Source organism: Alligator sinensis, unplaced genomic scaffold (genome assembly GCF_000455745.1).
Source record: "Alligator sinensis unplaced genomic scaffold, ASM45574v1 scaffold527_1, whole genome shotgun sequence".
Classification (NCBI taxonomy): Eukaryota; Metazoa; Chordata; order Crocodylia; family Alligatoridae; genus Alligator; species Alligator sinensis.
Window position 1 is genome coordinate 2574713 of NW_005841958.1, and position 20521 is coordinate 2595233.

Sequence of the window (20521 nt, forward strand, 5' to 3'; positions counted from 1 at the left end):
GGTGTCCTACTCTGTGTTTCTATAACATGTAGCACAATGAGGCACTTACCCTGTTTGCTGTCGTAACTATGCCATTAAAATAATTTTCAAAATTTCCTAATACCTCTCATACAAGGCAAAAGTATGTCCCAACCTTAAAATGTACATCCAAATCTGAAGGTCCAAAGGTTGGCTGAGTTTGGATATGATGGTTTGATTTGAGTTCATGCCTAATACAAGAGAAAAGAAAAGAAATCTGCAGAAAAGGAATGAAGTGTTTGTAATTTTTTTTTAATGGCCAAAAAAGGTCTGTTGTAGTCACTGGGCATGTTTACAGGTACATGAATGTGACACGGTTACTGTGCGTTAAGTTTAGTTCCTGGAATAACAGGTACTAACTAAATGTGCAGTAGTGCCAGTGCACACCTTTTAAGTGATGCTAATGCGCAGTAGACTAATTCTACTGCACATTAGCGCAATAGCACAGCTTTTGCCATGATGCACTAATGCATAGTAGAATTACTCTACTGTACATTTAACATCTCACGTAGATGCACCCACTGTCTACTATTGAGCCGATGAACAAGTGCTGCTCAATCTTTGGGCCCTGTGGGCCAGGTGAGTGGCACAGGGCAAGTCTGCAGGCTGGATACAGTCCCAACAGTCCCTATTAGCCATTCATGGCCAAATCAGGCCCTAGCACCTTGCACTGCCACTGGCCAGGCCCTGTACCAGGACTGGGCCCCACACTGACCTGCATTCCTGGTACAGCATGCAGAACCATACTATCTAGCCTGTCTGATTTCTCTGGTTTACCCAGTGGCAAACCATGCTGTCACCGCTGCAAGGAGCCTGGGCAAAGCCAGGACCCACCTCCTGCACAAAATTGCTGAAAGGCTGTAGATTTGCAAATCTACCACCAGAAATGCCAGCTCCAATGTAGTGCTGCCCAAGATGCCAGAGTGCTTCAAAGCATGAGCAAGTAACTCTTTCTTCCTCAATGTAACAACTCCCACAGACTGATTGTACCTAAGCTAGCTTGAGCTAATAACTAGTTTGTCTCAGTTTCTAGTTAAAGGGAGCTTTCAACTAGTTAGAGCAGGACAACTGTGGCAGCAAAGAGCTCAGGACACATTTGCCAAGGACACATTTGTCAGCAGGGGAGCATGCACTACTCACCCACCACCAGGTTTTCAGGCCCATGGGCAACCCAGGGGGCCAGATGATATGGCTCCAGGGTTTAAGAAGAAATGAACAGCACACATGATGATTTTGAGGAGAAATGAACAGTTGTAAGTGAGATTTCAGTTAGTGGAAAACTTTCCTGGGTTATGAAGAATCTCCCAATAGATTTAAGTATGCTTGAGTGACTATGCAGCCCAGTGGCAGACACACAATTTCAGGTCGGCTACATCAATGACGTAAGTTTGACCTTCCCATTTATGCTCGTAGACCTACACCAAAACTTGCTAAGGCCAAGAAATGGTTCCCATTGTTTTTAATAATAATTTACTCACATCCATGGCCTTTGATCTTACATGAGCTTATGAAGAGAAGGAGTTAAGGGTCATCATGGATAGATAAATAACGATAGCGATCGAACAAAGATGTTTTCATACCAGAACAAGTAAAAAATAAATAGACTGCTTGGGCGCATTAGATGAGGGATAGAAAGTAATACAATGTTATTGGGGTGGGTGCTTTATTGTAGATGAAGGACATTCATGTACGGAGTGTCTCAGGATTGGTTCCATAATGATGTTCTGCTGAAAGATGAAATGTCTTCATCTGGAGATCTTGGCCCCCGTTTGGTTGTTTTAAGAGTACAAGTGTGACAGAAATGCCACAAAGACAATATAGAGAGACAGGGTGATAACATGTTGAGAGATTTCAAAAATTGGGATTTCTTAGAGAGCAGAGTAAAAAGAGATCATGGGAACTGATTGTGGTATTTAAAATTAAGCTGGTTATAATATCTAATTCTGCTTGAAGGGAAAACAAAGTTTGATTAATAATCAGAAAAATATGGTATTTCCAAGCACAGTATAAGGAACTACTTAGACTGCAAACTCTAACAGACACGTGGCAGTGTCTTAATTCCCAGCTTAAACAGCACCATGAATGGTTACTACTTTAGGTGTTTACTAATAATAACATTATTAATAATATACATAGTTGTTGAAAAGATTAAATACTTTTCTCCCTCCTTATTTGCACCAAAGTAGTTTCTCCAAGAAATGCACACTACTGCCCAAAGGGAGGGACACAAATATTTTAGGAGCATGTACTGTATGTTTTATTTAGTTTTCAACTGGCGTCTGCCTACAGTAAAATTGACAGCTCCGTTTGAAGGACCCACACCAAGCTGGAAAATTATCTGTTTTTAATTCAGTCCTTGGGAATTGTATAGAATTACTGTGGGGCATAGCTGCTACTTTGTAAAAACCTTTTACAGGATCTTGCTAACCCGAGCTAAAGGAAGATCGTTTCTGGCAAAATTAAACACCTTTGGACCAATGTTCGTGTCCAGTCGGACACACCGGTGTGTTAAATGAATGCAAATGTTCCTTAACAGACAGACTGGAATAAGAGGAAACGGTGTGACACATCAGGAAGGATGAGAGCAATTTTAAATACTGGCCGAGACACATAAGCAGGCAAGTAGGAAATAGTTGATAGTGGTTAGAGCAGGGACCATTAGTTTCTGTTCTCTGCCATTAATCCACTGTAGCTTCCTCACTTCAACAGATCTAAGGGTTAAATCAAAGATGATCTATTTGCTAGCAAAGGGTCTAAAAGAGGCTGTGTGAATGCTGTGTAGGAAGCAGCATCAGATGACATCCCATGTAGAAGGTCACTGCTTTCCCCAGTTTACTACAGAAAAATATCTCCATAGCAGGTTTCCAGAGCTCACTGCTAGGAGAAGGGAATTGCCTGGGTCATGGATAAGGACATCTCCAGAATGGGTAGATCTCTATCTTCCATTCCCCCATGGTGCCCTGTTCTCAATCTTGCTGTGCAAGGCAGTCTATCAAGTTAGGGAGAAGGGAATCCATTCTTAAGACCCACAAATGTTTCCTTGTAAAGGAAAGGCTCTCTTATGGACAAATTGCTCCACAACTTTAAACCATCAACCTGTCAAGACCTTGGTTTATCTATCTGAGAAATGGATAAAATAATCCTTATTTCATCAGACTACTGGGTTCTATCATTATATGCGAAACGCTTGCAGATCTTCCAAGTGTCCCACTGTAACAAGGAGGTATTGTAAATGATGAGAGATGTGCCTGCCATACAACATGGATGTAAACTCTGGTGATTTTTGGATGTAGATCTGAACTTTGTGGCTCTGGCTCAGGCCCATCTCATTTGTCATTTGTTTCTTTCTTTGTGGCCTCCAAAATCCATCCAAACTGACTGAACAGAAAAAGGGAGGGGGGAAAGGAAATGCAAAATCTGAAATAAAAGCTTCTGTTCTCTACTCATGTAGGATATCATTTAATTCACATTTACAATCATTCTGAGGCAAAACAAAATGTGCCAGCTAAGAAGGGAACTATTTTGTCTTCCATTTTAAATAAAATAGTAAGAAACAATGTTCTTCTGAAACCCAAACACCCCCATTAAAAGTGGAAAGTAAATCTCGTTACACGACCCATCCTGTATTTATTTTAATCTGCTCATTCTGTGCAAAGCTGAGTGAGAATTTAGACACACGCAGCAGTTTTGCAAGGAGCAACTTTTTTCTAATTATGTATTCTTTACTTATTAATCAGTGCAACAATTTCCTCTGACATTTAACACAGACACAAGTTATTTTCATTCCTCGAGTTGGTAGTTCACTGTATCACTATACACATGGCGAAAGCATTGCAAATGTAAATAAATGTAGGCGTCTGGGTTTTAACCACTGCTCTCAGAAAAACGTCTTTTTTAATGTGGTGTTACTCGCAATCAAATTGAATGTCATCACAGCTTTGGAGAGTAGGCAAGTCTTCATGCAAACTTAATTTTTCACAAAAAAAAAAAAATCCTGGCATTTGTGCAAAAATAATGAAGCCTATAAAAAAAAGGAAGGAGAGGAATGTAGCTAATAATCCTATTTATGTTCTTATGTTCTGCATTTCATTTACTAGAACTAGCATGACTAAATTCTAATAAATAAATATACTAATTGGCCATTGCAAATGCAAATTTCCACAACAGTATTTAATGCAGTATAATAAAACCCATTACAAGCATCAGCTTTGTAGATGCTTTGATTGTAAATAAGAGATTAGTTTTAAATTCAGATGTGCCGAACAGGTTGGCATAATTTCAGGTAGCAGTGGACTTAGGCTGCTTGCCAATCTGTGAGAAGAGCAGATATATTAATACCTGCACTGTTTCTCCTCTCATATATGCAGACTGACTATTTGCTATTTGCTGCATTAAATTATAGTGGGTGGCAGTTATAAAGATGCTTTTTGTTTTCAAATTTCATCTAGATCATTTTACCGACAGCGGTAGCAGCTTCCACCAGGCAATATTGGGGGGTGGGTTTTCACATCGCATCTGAATGACATATCTTGGTGACAGCAGGGCAAGACACTCTGAAAATGAGAAAATAAATGGACCGCCTTTACCTGTTGCAATTAGAATTTTAGGTAGCAAGTTCCTCCATCCTTTGGTCATTAACTAAAAAGGTCTGTCTACCAATATCTGCCGCAATGGGGACTGAAGTCAAAGAAAGAAGTTCCTTTAAGGCGGGACCTCAGCTAGTATATATTGTCATAACTCCATTAAAGCCATGAAGAAAGCATTGACTCGAATGGGCATCGAATCAGACCCCCAATGAGCAGGGGGCTGTGTGTGATGTCACCCACTTCTTCTACTGCCACTTGCTCTTCATCGCTGCCCTAATACTACACCATAGAAGCCAATGGGAGTTTTGGCACTGATTTCAGTAGGAGAAGATCAAGTCTTCATATTTTCTTAGGGTCATGGAGGTGTGATTAATGTTTATATTCCTCACTAAGCTGCATGGTTATTAAGATTTTTATCCCTTCTAGGCTGTATTTACTTTGCTCTGATCACAAACCCAAGCCTCCCCCAGAAAAACAGAAGTATGGAGACATTACCATAAAATATCTTGTTCTTAACAGCATTGACCTCTGTCCTGCTGACAGATTATCAGATGGTATGAAAACACTTTCAACTCTTCCAACCTCTAGGCGTAATAGCTATCTGTCTTCTTAAGATGAAGCGTTCAGTTGACACTTTGTTTAAACACAACTGATAAGTTTCAGAGGCAAACGTTTAGAGGTCTCTAAGAGCAACCCGTATTTTGTGTCGTAAATGGGTAGTTTTGCTTTGGGGCCTGATCCTTCAAGTTATGGGACGCTTCCAAAGGGGAACAATTTCTGTCCCCCATTGGCTGTGGTGAGAATTAAGATCACGTGGCACTTTGTACACTTGGGCCGTTATCATCACTGACCTCTACTTTACAAATAGCCTGAAAGACAGGCAAAACTTAAAACATCCCAGAGAGAAAATGACCTGGATAATTCTTTGTTGTAGTTAGCATGTAACGTCACATGGTTTTTGACACTATAAATCCAAGTGACAATAGCTATTTTATTTACTTGGTGACGTACGAATTTTAGACGCTGCAAATGACTATAAACCATCTAATTATGCAAACCACTAGCCAACGCAATCATATGTTGCTATCACCTCTATGCTTCCAGCATATTGTTAGTTAACCCCACATGTTGCGTCTTGTCTTACATTAGATTGAACATTCTTTGGCAAAGAGACTGTTTCTTGCTTTGCATTTGCTCCATCACTAGCATAATGGAGCCCCAAACTGAGTGGGGCCTGGGGGCACTATTGTAATACAAATAATTAATAATAAGATTGGAATGATTTGGCCTGAAGCAGGGAGAAGACACATGAGGGAAATTGACTGAGCTGTTTAAAATGACACTTATTTTCCATAAAGAAGACCTGATTGGCATCTCTAAGTGCTGTGGTAAAAAAGTTACTTATATTTTAATCCATCTTTTAAGAACAGAATTTAATTTGGACACTTTGACATTTGGTGCTAACACTCGGAGACATGCAATTCCTTCTCGTTGTCAGTAACAGAAGGCTTGAGGTTTTCTTATGGACCCTTCCCTGACATTCCTGGATGATGTGCTGGTTTCCTTAGGGAGGATTCTGTTGCCCAGCCTCACATATCTTTCACCCAATGTTATATTTGCGTTGTGTTTTGAGGTTACATTACATTTCCCCCGTTATCCTAGCAAGAAAGGTAAGGAAGCATTTTAGCAGTGCATTTTGAAATAATATCTAAAGAATATGCTGCCGGTTGCTTATAACAAGAAATTATCTGTTTTTGCTGTTTATGATAAAGGTTAGTTCGTGGGGAAGCCAGTGAAAAGGTTCCTGCTTTACAGGCCCTGAAGACAGGTGTCATGGGATCCCAATCGCAGGCAACCAGAGCAACGTTTTTTGTGTTGTTTTGTAAACCGGTAACTGGATATTGGGGCAGTCGTTTAGATGCACATGACCCCTTTCTCAGCCACTTGCATTGTCAATGCCCCTTGGAAGGGCTTTGCTATTTATAAATGATTGATGGAAACGATCTTTAAACACAGTGATACACTTCCGAGACCAAACTTAGCAGTGGCCAAAATAGGCACAGCTTTTACTGACTTTGAGGTTCTGCCCCCTTGCATCTGTAGTGAATTTGGTTCCCCACTTTGAAATGCAATCATATGGTTAATAACATAGCGAAACTATTGTTTTTAGCTAAATCACTTATTTGTTAGTCTCCCCCAGACTTCCCCAAAAATATTGCCTATGAGATTTTTCATGTTGAGTTTTTATTCCTCAGTTCCCGTTGTGTGACATCAGTATTTTTTTCTCTTCCTGTTCTGACCATGTCCCTTTTTTTTAGTTTTGTTTTGTAATTGGCCACTGCAAAAGAGTTAAAATATAATTCAACCTTACTTCACGTGCAGTAGCTCTAGTTAGACCAATTCTAGTCTAGACCCTTGGTAGTCATTGTGTCATCTATTCTTCTTTGGCTCAAATACTATGATAGCTTTTAGAGATAAAACAGTTATTGTAGAGCTTCACAAGGTACTAGCGTGTTCATGATCATAAAACACACTTCCCCATCCCTGTCCCAAGAGACACTTTCAAAGTTGGTTTATGAGAGGCCTGGGAGATCTATTAATGAGTGAAGTAATTGTTACCTATGGGCACAGATTTACCACGACTTCATGCTTTAGATTCCAAAAGCATCAATGTCTTTGTTACAGCCACGTTGTCTGCAACAACCAAAAGGGAGGACACTCGCATCATCAGAGCAAGAGAGGTTTGACTGTGCAATATATGTTTTTCTATGATAGGAAATAATCATTCAAATAAACAGAGGATTTGGTGTCACCACTGCAAGATGAACAAACACTTCTTTCCAAAGGAACAGAATATTTTCCATCAAATGAATGTGATGAAATCTGAACTGTTTGTGTACATGTGCAGATAGATGAAATTAGCCCAAATTTATTTTTCATTTACACAATATCAGATGCTGAGTGCAAAGAGCATATTCAGGCTACATTCACACTCAGTTCAATTCCCATTTTAGTAAAATTGTTCATATGATAATCTTGCCTATTATCTTCTAATACCCAGTTAAATAGTGGTTCTTTACCTGCAAGTAGCAATATAAAGGGGCCTAAAAGAGAACAGAAATCGTTTCCAGGAAGCTTTGAAGTTGCTCTAACTTAGTTGATTCAGAGTTCCAGATGGACGGAGGTAGCTCAAAAATGTCATTGCTCCAATCCTGATAAGATGATGAGAAGAGCAAGTTAACCAACTCCTTGTTTTTCCTTGTGCTCCCATCCCATGACATTTTGGCTATTTTCATTTAGCTACACACGTATTATGAGGTCTACCTGAAATTATATCACATCTTGCAAACATGTTCTCTTACACGCACATGTAGTTTCCCTACCAAATTAGTCTCTCAAAATGAAAGTGATGTCTCACCCATTCTGTCAGCCACAGTTGTATCACTCTCCTTCTACATAAAGTTTAAATTTCTCCACTGACTGCCTCACCCCATCACACACCCATCCAGCTTCTATCCGGTAAGTCCCACTGACTTCTGCACCAAGCACAGCTACCCTGGTAAGATTGCTAATTGCCCACTCTCTTCTCCATCAAATCCATGCTGTTCCGTGTCCTCCTTTTTTCCAGTTTCTTACTATTGCTCTCCCACTGGTTTGTATGGTGACTGGTAACAGGCAGATAATGCAAAGGGATCCATATGCAACTTCTGGTCTATCCCCAGCCCTGGAGCGCAGTGTTTGTGCCTCTGGTCTCTAACCCCCTCATGGCAGCGAGTTCTTACGTCATTTTTAAGTGCCGTCAAGGACTGTACACAGTAACAGCTGCTAAAAGTAATGACTGGTAATAATGAAAGAGAGCTTTAGCAGAACTAATGTGATGAGAAAAGTCATTCATCATGTGGTTAAATATAGGCAATGTTGCTAGGCCTAGGCTGTCATTCAGAGCTGAACATTTCAAAGACCTAATATTTCTTCTCTGACCCCCGTCCTCCAATGAGAAGATGAAGAAAGGAGAAGGAAGCACCTGGCTTCATTGCAGCACACCGCTATCTCCCAAAGGAGGGACATTTAGGGGCCTCTGCACTGGGCTCTGAGAAGAGAAACTCTTGTACTGGCATCTGCTGTCCTCCTCGAACAATTAGGGGCCCTTAAAGGGGAATGTTTAGACTTAAGCGAAAGAAGAGAAAGGGATGTATATTTAGAGAGGAAAATAATTCTTTTTGCAAGTCATTTCTCCATTCCCTTTTACCTTCATTTCAAGTGCCTTGTATCTGAATATTAAACTTGTCTTCTTAAGACCCAGCTTCATCTGGGTAGCTTGTACAGAGGAATTGCAATCCCACGTCCATAACAATAGTCTTAAAATGAACATGAAAGTAATGTCTACAGGTTCACCATAATGATCCTATAGGGATATTCAGGGGGCATACAATAAATATGGTATACAAAAATTAGATGTTTATGAAAGCAATAGGTCTTTATGTCCATTGCAGAATATAGGTAAAAGCTGAAGCAAAGGTAACTAACTTCCTACAACTCTTAATCAGTCAATGCACATGGTCCAAACAGGCAGTGTAAATAGTTTCAAGTAATTTTAGGGATAACTTAATATGGTATAAAACACATATATGGTATAAAAGAAGGAAGATTGGCTGCCTGATTCCAATCCCCAACCAGTGAAAATTAGGAGTGGCACTGAGTGAGAACAGTGAATTAACTCTGAACCCAGCAAGAAGAAGAAACAGAGGACTGTCCCATTTACTAAATATAAAGAACACGTTTGTGCTGATTTTGTCTTGTGCTAGCCACCCGCAATTTTTTGAGATCGAGGCAGTGATTTATTCTTTGTCATGTTGTTGTTTTCTGTTGAGTGAGCTGAAAGCGCTCATGAGCACATGCATGCCCATAGAAAGGTCTGCTTATGGCTGAGAGATTTTCTCAGTGTTTCTGAACATGAACTATGCCATCACTAGCAGGTCAGACTTCTCCCTAGTGTGAGCTCCCTGAAATAAGGGGAGTTGAACAAGCAATAAGTGTGACTCTCTCACAATGCAGATAAACAATTTTGCCAAAGGATTATTTTGACTGTTTAAACAATTACATTGATTTAAATGGAGAACCAATCTAGCATAAGAGGCTGATTTCTTTTGCAAAGTATTTTCGTGCATCTTTTGCCCTTTACACCAAAATCAACATGAAGGAACCATGTAGGCGCAGCTGAGTCCCAAATAAATATTTGTTGCACAGATATGAATAATCATGCAAGACCTAGTTAAATGTATTCAATGCTGCTTTGATTGGGCTCCCGAAACTTCTAGAACATGGAACACAATGGGGCCCGCTAGCAGGCCCACAAACTATTTAAAGGAATACCACCCTATTCATCAATACTACAATTTTAAAGGTACTTAAGGATACAGATAGTTACCTAAGTGCTCTTGCAAAACCTGACATCGCTCCATATCTTTAAGCCACTAAATACCATACAAGTCTAACTTTACATCTTCCATCTCCTTATCTTTTTTCTGTATTCTGTCTTTTGGACTTGTTTCTTAATCACTTGTCTCATGTGTGAATGAGTCACTTTTTGCTTTTAAAAACCATTTAACTGAATGGCAATTTACTTCATGGAAATGTACTTCAAGGAACCACTTGCAGGAGTTTTCATATGATTTTCATTACTTACGCCCAGAATAGGATCTTACCATATAGAAGGATACTATTAGTCTCTAGAAACTGGAGCTGTTCTAGCTAATTAAAGAGTAACATTATTATTTGCAGCTTTCTCCTCCCTACCTGGTCCTGGACCATACAATGGTGGTCACTGGGAATTAAAAGAAAGGATGGAGCCCTGCATGGCTTTTAGGGGTGCTTGTACACATGACGGAGTTTAAACCTCACTAAATTAAACAGGTTTATAAAAATTGACATGGTTTGTTTTAATTTGTTACATCACCATTTACAAGTGACAGCTTTTAAATCAAATTAAGCTCAGTGCGCAATTCACAGTAAATTACAGCAGGAAGCTAAATTACAGGGCGAGGTGTGGGGGTGGGGGGGGCAGTGGCTGGATTCACTAGGAGTTATTGCTTATCCAAACATATTAAATCCTTGAATCAGGGGGTTAGGTTTTAGCTGTGTTGGTCTAAGGACATAGGCAGATGAGGTTCTTTGGGTACATCAAATAGTTGGACAAATTCTTCTTTATAAGCTTTCTGATACAAAAGCCCTTCATTAGGCAGAGGAAGCGCCCTCTGCCTGACAAAGGGTATTTGCACCGGAAAGCTTGCAGAGAAGAATTTGTCCAACTATTTGAGTTGGTCTAATAAAAGATATCAGATTTACCCAAAGAACCTTGTATGTCTTGAAGCCTTGAAGAAACAGAACAACTCCATTCTGGGAAAGAAAATTTCTGTTTCAAAGTACATCCACTTAAACCAGCTTGCCCATTGTTCATGTATAGTATCAGTTGTATAGGAGACATGCTAGAAGGCATGTCTAGAAGACATGCTCAGGTCATCCACAAGTCATTGCTTTTGACATGAGACCCTCCAGGTGAAATCTATGTCTGTTATGTTGGACTAGATGACCCTACTGGTGTCTTCTGGCCTTAAAACCCATGGATATACATAAAGTATGCCAACTTTCAAATGAAGGTCACCAACCAAGTTTTTCATAGAGATCTCTTGGTTCTAGATATTAAGTTTTAAATTAGTTTGTATATTTAATGCTCTATTGTTTATTTTTAAAAGAGGTGAACTATACCCTGTTGCTGTAATAAATGCATTATAGTGTGTGTGTGTGTGTGCGCACACCCGTGTGTGTGCATGTGCATTTAAGAATACTATTTTTACTTATTCTTGAATGATTGTGAGCTTTAAAACATTTTTTTTAATTCAGAAAAGGTGGAGAAGCCATAAAAATGTGAATTGTTTGTATACATTATCTGGGAACTTCATGACTTGCTATTTCCAGGCGAGAGCTCTATAATTTGATGGCAGATCTATATTTAAATTTTTGGGCAGAGTCTTCCAAGGAACGTGACACATCCACGGTAAAAATTCAGATAATATGGACTTCAGGGGTTTAGAGTTCAGTCTATTTACATACTGATGTTTTACAACAACAAATAATTTAACAGAAAGAATTTGCTCCTTTTTGGTACAAGCTCTAGAGCAACTTTTAAAAACACCCTCAGATTTAAGGGGAGTTTCCCAAATATCTGAATTTACTAAGACAGGTCCAGTGGACTTTCTTTCATTTGCATTTTTTTGGCAGCAGTCCATCTCATTAATGTAGGAAAGAATCAGCCAATATTATAAGAAAAACACAAGTGACGCTCAAGGGAATTAGAACTCTATTGTTAATTTGATGGAGTGTTAATAGGCCTCCTAAATGTCACCAGTTTTTCATAGCGGTTGTCTTAAATGCATATTTTTTGTTGGACCAACAAAATTACTGGTTCATATTATGGGACTGAACTTGGTGTTGACTCTAGCTCTTTAAGATGGCCATGTGATGTCAGGGAAGTTTTCAGCATCTCACTTTGCTTCATCTTAATCAAAGAGCAGTCGTTCAATCATAGGAAGTGGGGGGGGGGGGAAATCAAATTCCCCCAACTAATCTGTCGTGTGAAAGTATATATTATTTTTGAATGATGCTTCTTGAGAAACATTTCGTTGACCTCTAAAGCAGAAAGGCTGCAATGGAGCTGTTATCTTTTCCTTTTTGTGACCTGCAGCCGAAATCAGCACAGGCTAGTGGATAGAGAGAGATTAAATTCAGAATGTCCCGTAAGCTGATAGAAATATGAATCTAAGCAGTGCTGTTTAAGAAGCATTAGAGAGTATGGGGAGGAACTTAAAATTCCTTCATGTTAAGTTACCAGGTATTTACTTGCCTTTTCTTTTAGATAGACACATTGGTCTCTAAAGAACCGCACTATTACTTTTGACCTTTTACTGCTATGGGTCACAAGGTTAGAAGGTTTGCTGTGGTAATTACCTATCAGTCTAACAAAGTAACCTTAATTAGTGGGATTTTTTTTCATATCATATATAGGAACAGGGCATAGTGTGAACACACGTTATTATGATTTAACACCTTGCTCAGATCTCATGTATATTCTTTGTCTTCTTCTGTCACCACTGTAATTAGGCAGCAGAGGTGCAATGTATTCTGATTTTTGTCGATACCTGCCCAAGGATCTAAACACATGTGTGATAGAAATGGAGACTAATATGCAAAGAGTAGCTAGAAGTAGCTTCACTGGAAGCTGTGAGTACTATTTAATGCCCCTCCTATTTTGTTCATTTGATCTCTTTTCAGTTTCTTTAGGACACAGTATGTCCTCTATCTGTTCTACTTTTCCGTCCCCTCACTCAGAGTAGGACCAGTTGGTGAGCGCATGAAACTTTTTCAGTGTCCCATAGCCAAGGCTGCCTTTTGGTATAGGGTGTAGTGAAAATCAATTTTACTAATTATAATTTGTAAAGTCCAAAAATGCTCTAGGCACCATCTTTCTCTTTCTTCATGCCCTAACCACCGAAGTACTGGGAACAAAAAGAAAAATGTAGTTCTGTTAACGGTCACAAACTGCAGAGAAGATATATCCACTGTCCCTCAGTCCACACAATCACCAGAGATGCCCATGCAACCACTGGGTGCCAGTGTCACAGGAGAAATTAAACTTCACTTTCACAGCCTGACAATAAATATAAAGTAATTTAATGTTGCTAGGACTAGTCCTTGGGTAGAAGACTATGTGGTGCAGAAATCAAATGGCTCGCAGTCTCTTAAAAAAGCCCCGATTCCTCTTCTGTGTTACCTCTACCACAGTAAGTTTTAAGGCCTAATATCTGATTTTGAGAGCAATGTTTAACCAGTCAGAGATTAGTGACAATGCTATTATGGCATATGTAACCAGTCAGGAGTCCCTAACACAACCCAAATTTTGAATAGCCTATAGTTGCAGTGAACTCTTTCTACAGAAAGCAAATGGTAAAACCTCTCAAAGGAACCCATTAAGTCAATGTGAATAATTTTGTTTAAATGAAACTTGACTAGAGAGTTGGAGAGGAGAAAAGAGGTAATTAGAGGCATAGAGTAAATTATTTGTTGTGAATAATGTGCTTAGAGGTAATGTGCTCATCAATTGTATCTTGGGCATAAAGGCAACACAGCAGAACTGTGAAGATGGAGATGTATTGGTTTTCCCATTATGCGATGTATAATATGTAGTTGTTACAAATAGTAATTGATCTGTCCTAGCACTAAATGACAAGTTTTAGGGATGCCATTTTTGTTAGGATAAAGTTGTGCTTGCACATTATACCGCAATATTTCTTTTGGTTTTCTATGCTAGATGTACAAAGTTGCACATTCCTAAGCAATAGAAATACTGAGGATATAGTTGGACAAGGTTCTTTGGGTAAATGTGATATCTTTTATTAGTCCAACTAAGTAGTTGGAAAAATTGTTCTTTGAAAGCTTTTGGGCACAAACGCCCTTTGTCAGGCATAGGGAGAGTCCAAAAAGCTCGCAAAGAACAATTTTCCCAACTGCTTAGTTGGTCTAATAAAAGATACCGCATCTACCCAAAGAATCTTGTCCACCTGTGTCCTTAGACCAACACAGCTACAACCAACACCCCCAAAATCAGGATATAGTCTGTACTCTGCAATATATTTTATTCAACTGTAACTTTTTTAAATGTTAGGATTTAGCTTGCCTCCTGCTGGCTGCATGTCCAACATGGCACCGCTTGCCAAGAGTAAGCCAAACGGAGGAGACAAATTGAAGTCAGTCCATCCCCTCCTGCCTTTCTTCCCAATGCTCTGGAAAAGCAAACAATGCTATTGGACTTCATTCTCTGTGGGCACTTATGCAAGATTCAGGTTTCCCAGCAGTCATCTCCAAGAGGTATTGCACGGAGTATATGAGGCAGCTGACTGTTTCATTGGTGCAATTAGGCTGTAGTAAAGAGACATTTTCATAAGACAGGACTTTATAAAACAAGCTGAAAGGCTGCACTGCTCTCACAGTTTACACTTCTGGCTATAGCATGTCTCTTCTTACTGACAGCTGCATTTCGATTTTACACCCCATCAAGGCATGTGTGGGCATCACTAGAGTCTGGAGTGGAGTAGCCCTGCCAGAATGTTGTGCCTGCTAAAGTGCACTTCTAATTTGCTAATCGCATTCATTTGTAAGTCACCAATTTGTAATGAACTTCTCTTCCCAGCTGCTTTTTCTAACATCAGGCTTCAGAGTCTCATGGGAAAACCTCTGTCAAGCTACCTCCAGGTATAGTTCATTAAAGCTGTGTACATGATGAAGAGTCACTTGGGAGAAAAGAGATGCTACTATTATGTGTATTAGGAGACTGAATGTAGATATACAGGATACGGAGCAAAGAATGCAAAAAGATGAATGTGATGTGGGAATGCAATTTAAATACTTGAAAATGTGTATTAGCATAGAGGTGTGTCAGATAAAGTAGTATAATGTGTAGTTTTCTCACAGCAGGACTGTTTTTGCAATTAAGACCTGATCCAAATAAGTCTAATGATTTACTTGGGCTTTGGATCATACCTTGAGCCACATTGAATAGTACCTTCTTGTGAAGTAAAGTAATACTCAACATGAGCAAAGGTATCTAGTTCTTGCAGCGAAACCATGCGCTCCTGATGTCTATGAGTGTTCAGTTCAGATATGAGAAGAAATAGGAACTGGAGGGGAAAAGAAAATGTACTAATAAGAATAGTGAATTCAATTTGATGACATATTTACTATGTTGCTTAGTAGTTGATTAAGAAGAGAACACAATTGCAGTTGCAAAGTGCAGTTGTACTGTGTGGTTTAATTACAAAATAATGGCTGTAAACAAAATCAGAGGATTTATTAAACGCTTCCTTGATGAGTGACTGCTGATCTTGAAATACATTCAGAGTGCAATATATCACACAAAAGTGTGCATCATCCTTAACCGCTTAAGAGTTAATGTACTGTAAATATCTACTTTGCACATTTTTGTCTAATGAAGACATGGTGGGAATCTCTTCTCATTAGGTTAATGTGTCAACACAACCAAGTTACATCATCAGGATATTTTTAAACTAACAAATGAGTGTAGGCACACATGTACACATGCTTATTACTCCTTAGTTGGTTAAGATACCAGGCCTTTAAACACTTACACAGAAGCCACCTTAATGAGTTAAGAAATTAAGTGTGGGGTTTCCAAATCTAAGGCCATAAACAGTCTTTTGAAGGTGGGTATGCAAGGTGATCTCTTTTTTTTCCTACTAATTTCTCTGTAGGCAGCATGCTATATATTTTCCCTAACCCATAGTCTTGTAAAACATGAAAATATGTACTGAACAACCTTCCTAAAGGGAGAGATGTTGATACCTGCATACTTCCAACTCATCCATATATGCAAGTGCTTTTAATTATCTAAATTGTTACGTATATTTCCATACTATCCATTAGTGCAATATCTAATCACTCTTTACAAAGATTATTGTATTTACTAGACCTAGGTCTTCTGTCACACTACTTTCATATTTGTGTAGCAACATTGATTCCAGTGGTCTTCTGATTTCCACCAAAGAGTAAGTGAGATCATAAACAAATTCACCCTTGCATCCTGTTGCCAGTGGTAACATAGTGAACTTCGGTTTGTATTAGAACCTGTTGAGATTTGCCTACAAGTGTGAAATAAGGCTTACGCTTAAAAAATCAAAGTGCTTAATTAAACCCTATTGATTAAAATAAAAAATAAGAGCTGTACACTTTTTCCCATTGTGAAGTATCAGATTCAGGTCCTTAGTCCCCCCTTAGCACTAATGTGTTGTGCTCTGAAATAAGAAGCAGCTGATTTTATTTTTATTTTTAATACATTGCAAAGTCACATTGGTGTTGACCATTGACTTCCAGTGGCTTAAACTTCTGGTCAATCTCCACTTTCATTCAGAGAAGAAGCAGTTCCTATTCCAAGTAGTTAGGAAATGAATCTAGATCTCCTGCATCGCAGTTCAGTGTCCTGCCTGGTGGTCCACGCTGTTTAAGAAACTCAGCATTGGGGTGTCAGGGCCCATCATGGAAAAGTAAGATTGGGAAAATGTTCTCTTATAGCAAGTACTTTATCCGAACCATAGCAGAACAGATCCCTGAGTATGACTGAGTTATGTTTTGTAGCAGAATAGTCTTTTTTCCCCCACCAGGTAGAGATACAAATGCAACCAAACATACTAAGAGTTTTCTGGCACCATATTAGTAGTAGTAGTAGTAGTAGTAGTAGTAGTATTGTTACAATGAGTTTCCAAGATTATATTTATGAATGTGCTGAGTTTCTCAAAATCTAGAGAGCACAATTTGTGAAAATCTTTTTTTTTTTCATTTGGATGTTTAAAACAAGTACTTTTTTTCTCAACAGGATGGGGGAGCAGTCCAGCTGAAGCATAAGCATACAGTACAGCTTACATAAAATTACATGCTTACATAAAATAGCATTATTACATGCATGCTGTATATTACTAGCTTATGAATCATCGTCTGTCTCAGTATTTTTCTGCAGACTTCTTGGCCATGGTTCGGTGCTGGATTGAACAGACAAAAGGTTTAAACCTTTGAGGCATTCAGGTGCATTCCAAGGACAAATCAGCCGTTCTCCTCTAAAGATATGAATGTGGCGAATGAAACCAAAGGGTTTGTATTTGCCCTGAAGTGTCTGTTTCCCAGAAATCACCAGAGACTTTGGCTCAATTCCATACAATTTGGCAGGCTTTGCTAAAGTTGTAGGAACTGCAGGACCATCCTCCCTGGAGTTAGGGATCTGATCCAAAGCTTATGTCAGTCAGTTGGGAGTCTTTCTGCTGATTTGCTGAACCCTTCGGTCCAAAATGAAGTGCCTTCATGAAGCATTGCTAGGTGGGAACCCTAATCCTGTGCCGGTCTTCCAGCCAGTCTGACAAGCCCTTCATTTTAATACACGGTATAGACATAGAGGTGACTGCAGTCAGTGGGGTTTTGATGATGACCTAACCCTACCAGAAACATCGTACTCACCTTGCTGTGAACAAACTGTTATATCCCACCCTCCGAAGTTATGCCACCAATACAGAGTGCTCAACTAAATGATGTCTCTCTTAGAGGTACAACTTTTAAGTCTGAAGTGATTTAAGAGCCTTGGAAATGTCCACTCTGATTCAGTGTTCTGGTGCAGGGCATATTTGGTTCATTAAAGCTCAAAACACCCCTTTTCTTCTTCTTTACCTCTATTTGGCATTTCAGGCCACCAGATGAATAACTAAAAAATGTTGATTTATACCCAAGGGAATGGGAAAGTCCTAGGGAGCTGTGGCAAACATTCAGAAAATACGTCATAAAAATAATGGATATTCTGAATTTGAACCAAATGTAACTGATGACTCTCCCTTGGCTTTGATGAATCTAGGCCAAATCACACCCACTAAGAATCTGGCCTGAGGAGCGCTGCTTCTGAAGAGTAAATGAAATTGCCAATCACTTAGTGATACGATCTACATTTTATCATCAGCATGATAATGATTCACTGTATTCAGTGAATATGAGAACCATATTCACTGAATACAGGTTCTCATACCAAGTCAAGGGAAAGACTCCCATGAATGTCAGTGAGGGTTTGATCACATTCCTGCCCTGATTCGGCAAATCACCTAAGCCTGGTCTCAATTCATATTGAAGTCAGTAGGAATTAAGCATATGCTTGAGTGCTTTGCTGCTTCAGAGCCATAACACCTGCATGCTTAGGAATCGGGCTTTAAATCTTCAATTGCCATTAATAAAAATAACGTGGCTGCAAATGGTTATTTTAAATCTAGAAACTCACTGGCGCTGTATTACGGCACGCACAAAACAAACGCTCGCTGACTTTAGAGCTACAGTTCCAAAATTGTAAATATAAAATTCTCTGTTGTGCTTTTATTCTAATTATTATCCACTTTCTCCAATTTTCTCCGGGGACTTGAGACTTGTTTGTTGCAGCAGACATATCTATTATTAATCTTAGGTAGTTAGTAGCATAATTTGCAACTTTCATTAACAAGTATCACCTTATGGATTACTACACAGCTTCTATGCTTTTGCTAATGAGCTCCAGTAGTGCAATACTTTACATATTTTATAGCCAGACAATTATGTGATGCCTTGCCTTTATAGCCAACCTTAAAGTAAATTGTTTTGGACATAAAGATAGATAGCTAACACACAAGTAGCTAGCACCGGGAAACCCTGCCTCCCAAGCTATTGAGACGACACATTTCCACAATATTCTTTTTATTATTTCTAAACCCTGCGATCCACGCAAAATGTACGTGGATCACACTTGGGATAAATCATAACAAATGGAAAAGAAAAAGGAACAGGAGCAGTGTTGAGCTGAATTAAGCTGACTCCGTCTTAAAAATGAAGGTATTTAACATTGAATTTAATGCTGATGATAAAATGTAGATCGTATCACTAAGTGATTGGCAATTTCATTTACTCTTCAGAAGCAGCGCTCCTCAGGCCAGATTCTTAGTGGGTGTGATTTGGCCTAGATTCATCAAAGCCAAGGGAGAGTCATCAGTTACATTTGGTTCAAATTCAGCTGTGAATTAATTTTGACTCATTATTAGTACAGTTTTCAGGGTTGGCCTTGGACAGAGTGCTGAGCTGTTCCTTTCACCCTTATTCTGGGACTCAAATTCTTCCCCTTCACTGACCCTCAGGCCTACCTCCCACTTTTAAAATGTAAGTAAAATAAATCCAGCCCAAGCTGCAGTGCTCCTGACTTCCCCACACTGCCTTGCCACAGTGCAGCTCTGCAGGGACCACCTGTAGGCATATGGGGATAATTCACTCTGAGTGCCCATTAAATCCTTAGCCTCTCCTCTGAGGCTGCAACAAGGGTGCCAATTAATGTCAATTGTAAGTGGTGGTTTATGTGCTAGAGACACCTGCCCACGAGGCACAGATCTGAGATCACCAGCCAACCGAGTGCTGTACCTAGTGAGGATGCAATAGTGGATAAATAATTTCACAGGTTACCAAGCAGCCATCAGCTTGTCACGACTTTCATTTGCTACCAACCCGAGCTGGATATGAGCTAGAGAGGAGCTACTGGAGAAAAGGCTTTAACCAAGTTCCATTCCACACAGTCATTTGATCCTTCTCTGACCCTTCAGGCATTTTTCTTCTTGGCAAGCTAGCAGGAGCCGTCGCCTCATCTGTAGCTGTTGCTTATACAACTTTGCGAGTCAGCAGGTATAGGCTATGGCTGTGCAAATGCCAAGAAAGACTCTCATTCCTTGTGAAACCAGCCAAAAATCATGTTCCATAAAAGCTGATGTCTTTGGCATTTTGCCTCAGATTTGTCAAGCTGCCACCATATCAAGGGGCAGTTTGTTCAGGTGGAAGCTGCCTTGTAAATGCCTGCACTTCTGTCTTTCCATAGAGCAAGGGCTATCAGGTGCCTTTCTCCACCCCTCAAGATCTACGGGAGCTTTTTTGTGGAGCGGGAATAGTCTGTACCTGGTAGGGAGGGGACAAGAAGAGAAGGTGGGCTGGGTTCCTGGGGGATGTGCTTCAGGTCCCCAGGGCCCAACAGAGATGCCACAACAGAGCTGTTATTGCTGGAGCCAGTTGAAAACTTTCTTGCACAAGCTTCCAAGCTGTCCTATTCCAGAGCTACTCACGGGCTGCAGAGAAGATCTGGTAGAGCTGTGCAGCTCTGGAGTAAGGAAGCGGGGAAGAAGATCTACTAATAGTATCCCTAACACTATTGTAGCACATAGGAGTCCTAGGGAAGGAGGTTTAGGACCACGAGTCCTGCTTATTCTTCATGCAAACAGCATTAGCTGCCCTGGAAGATTTCTTTACTAATGTGTAGGCAT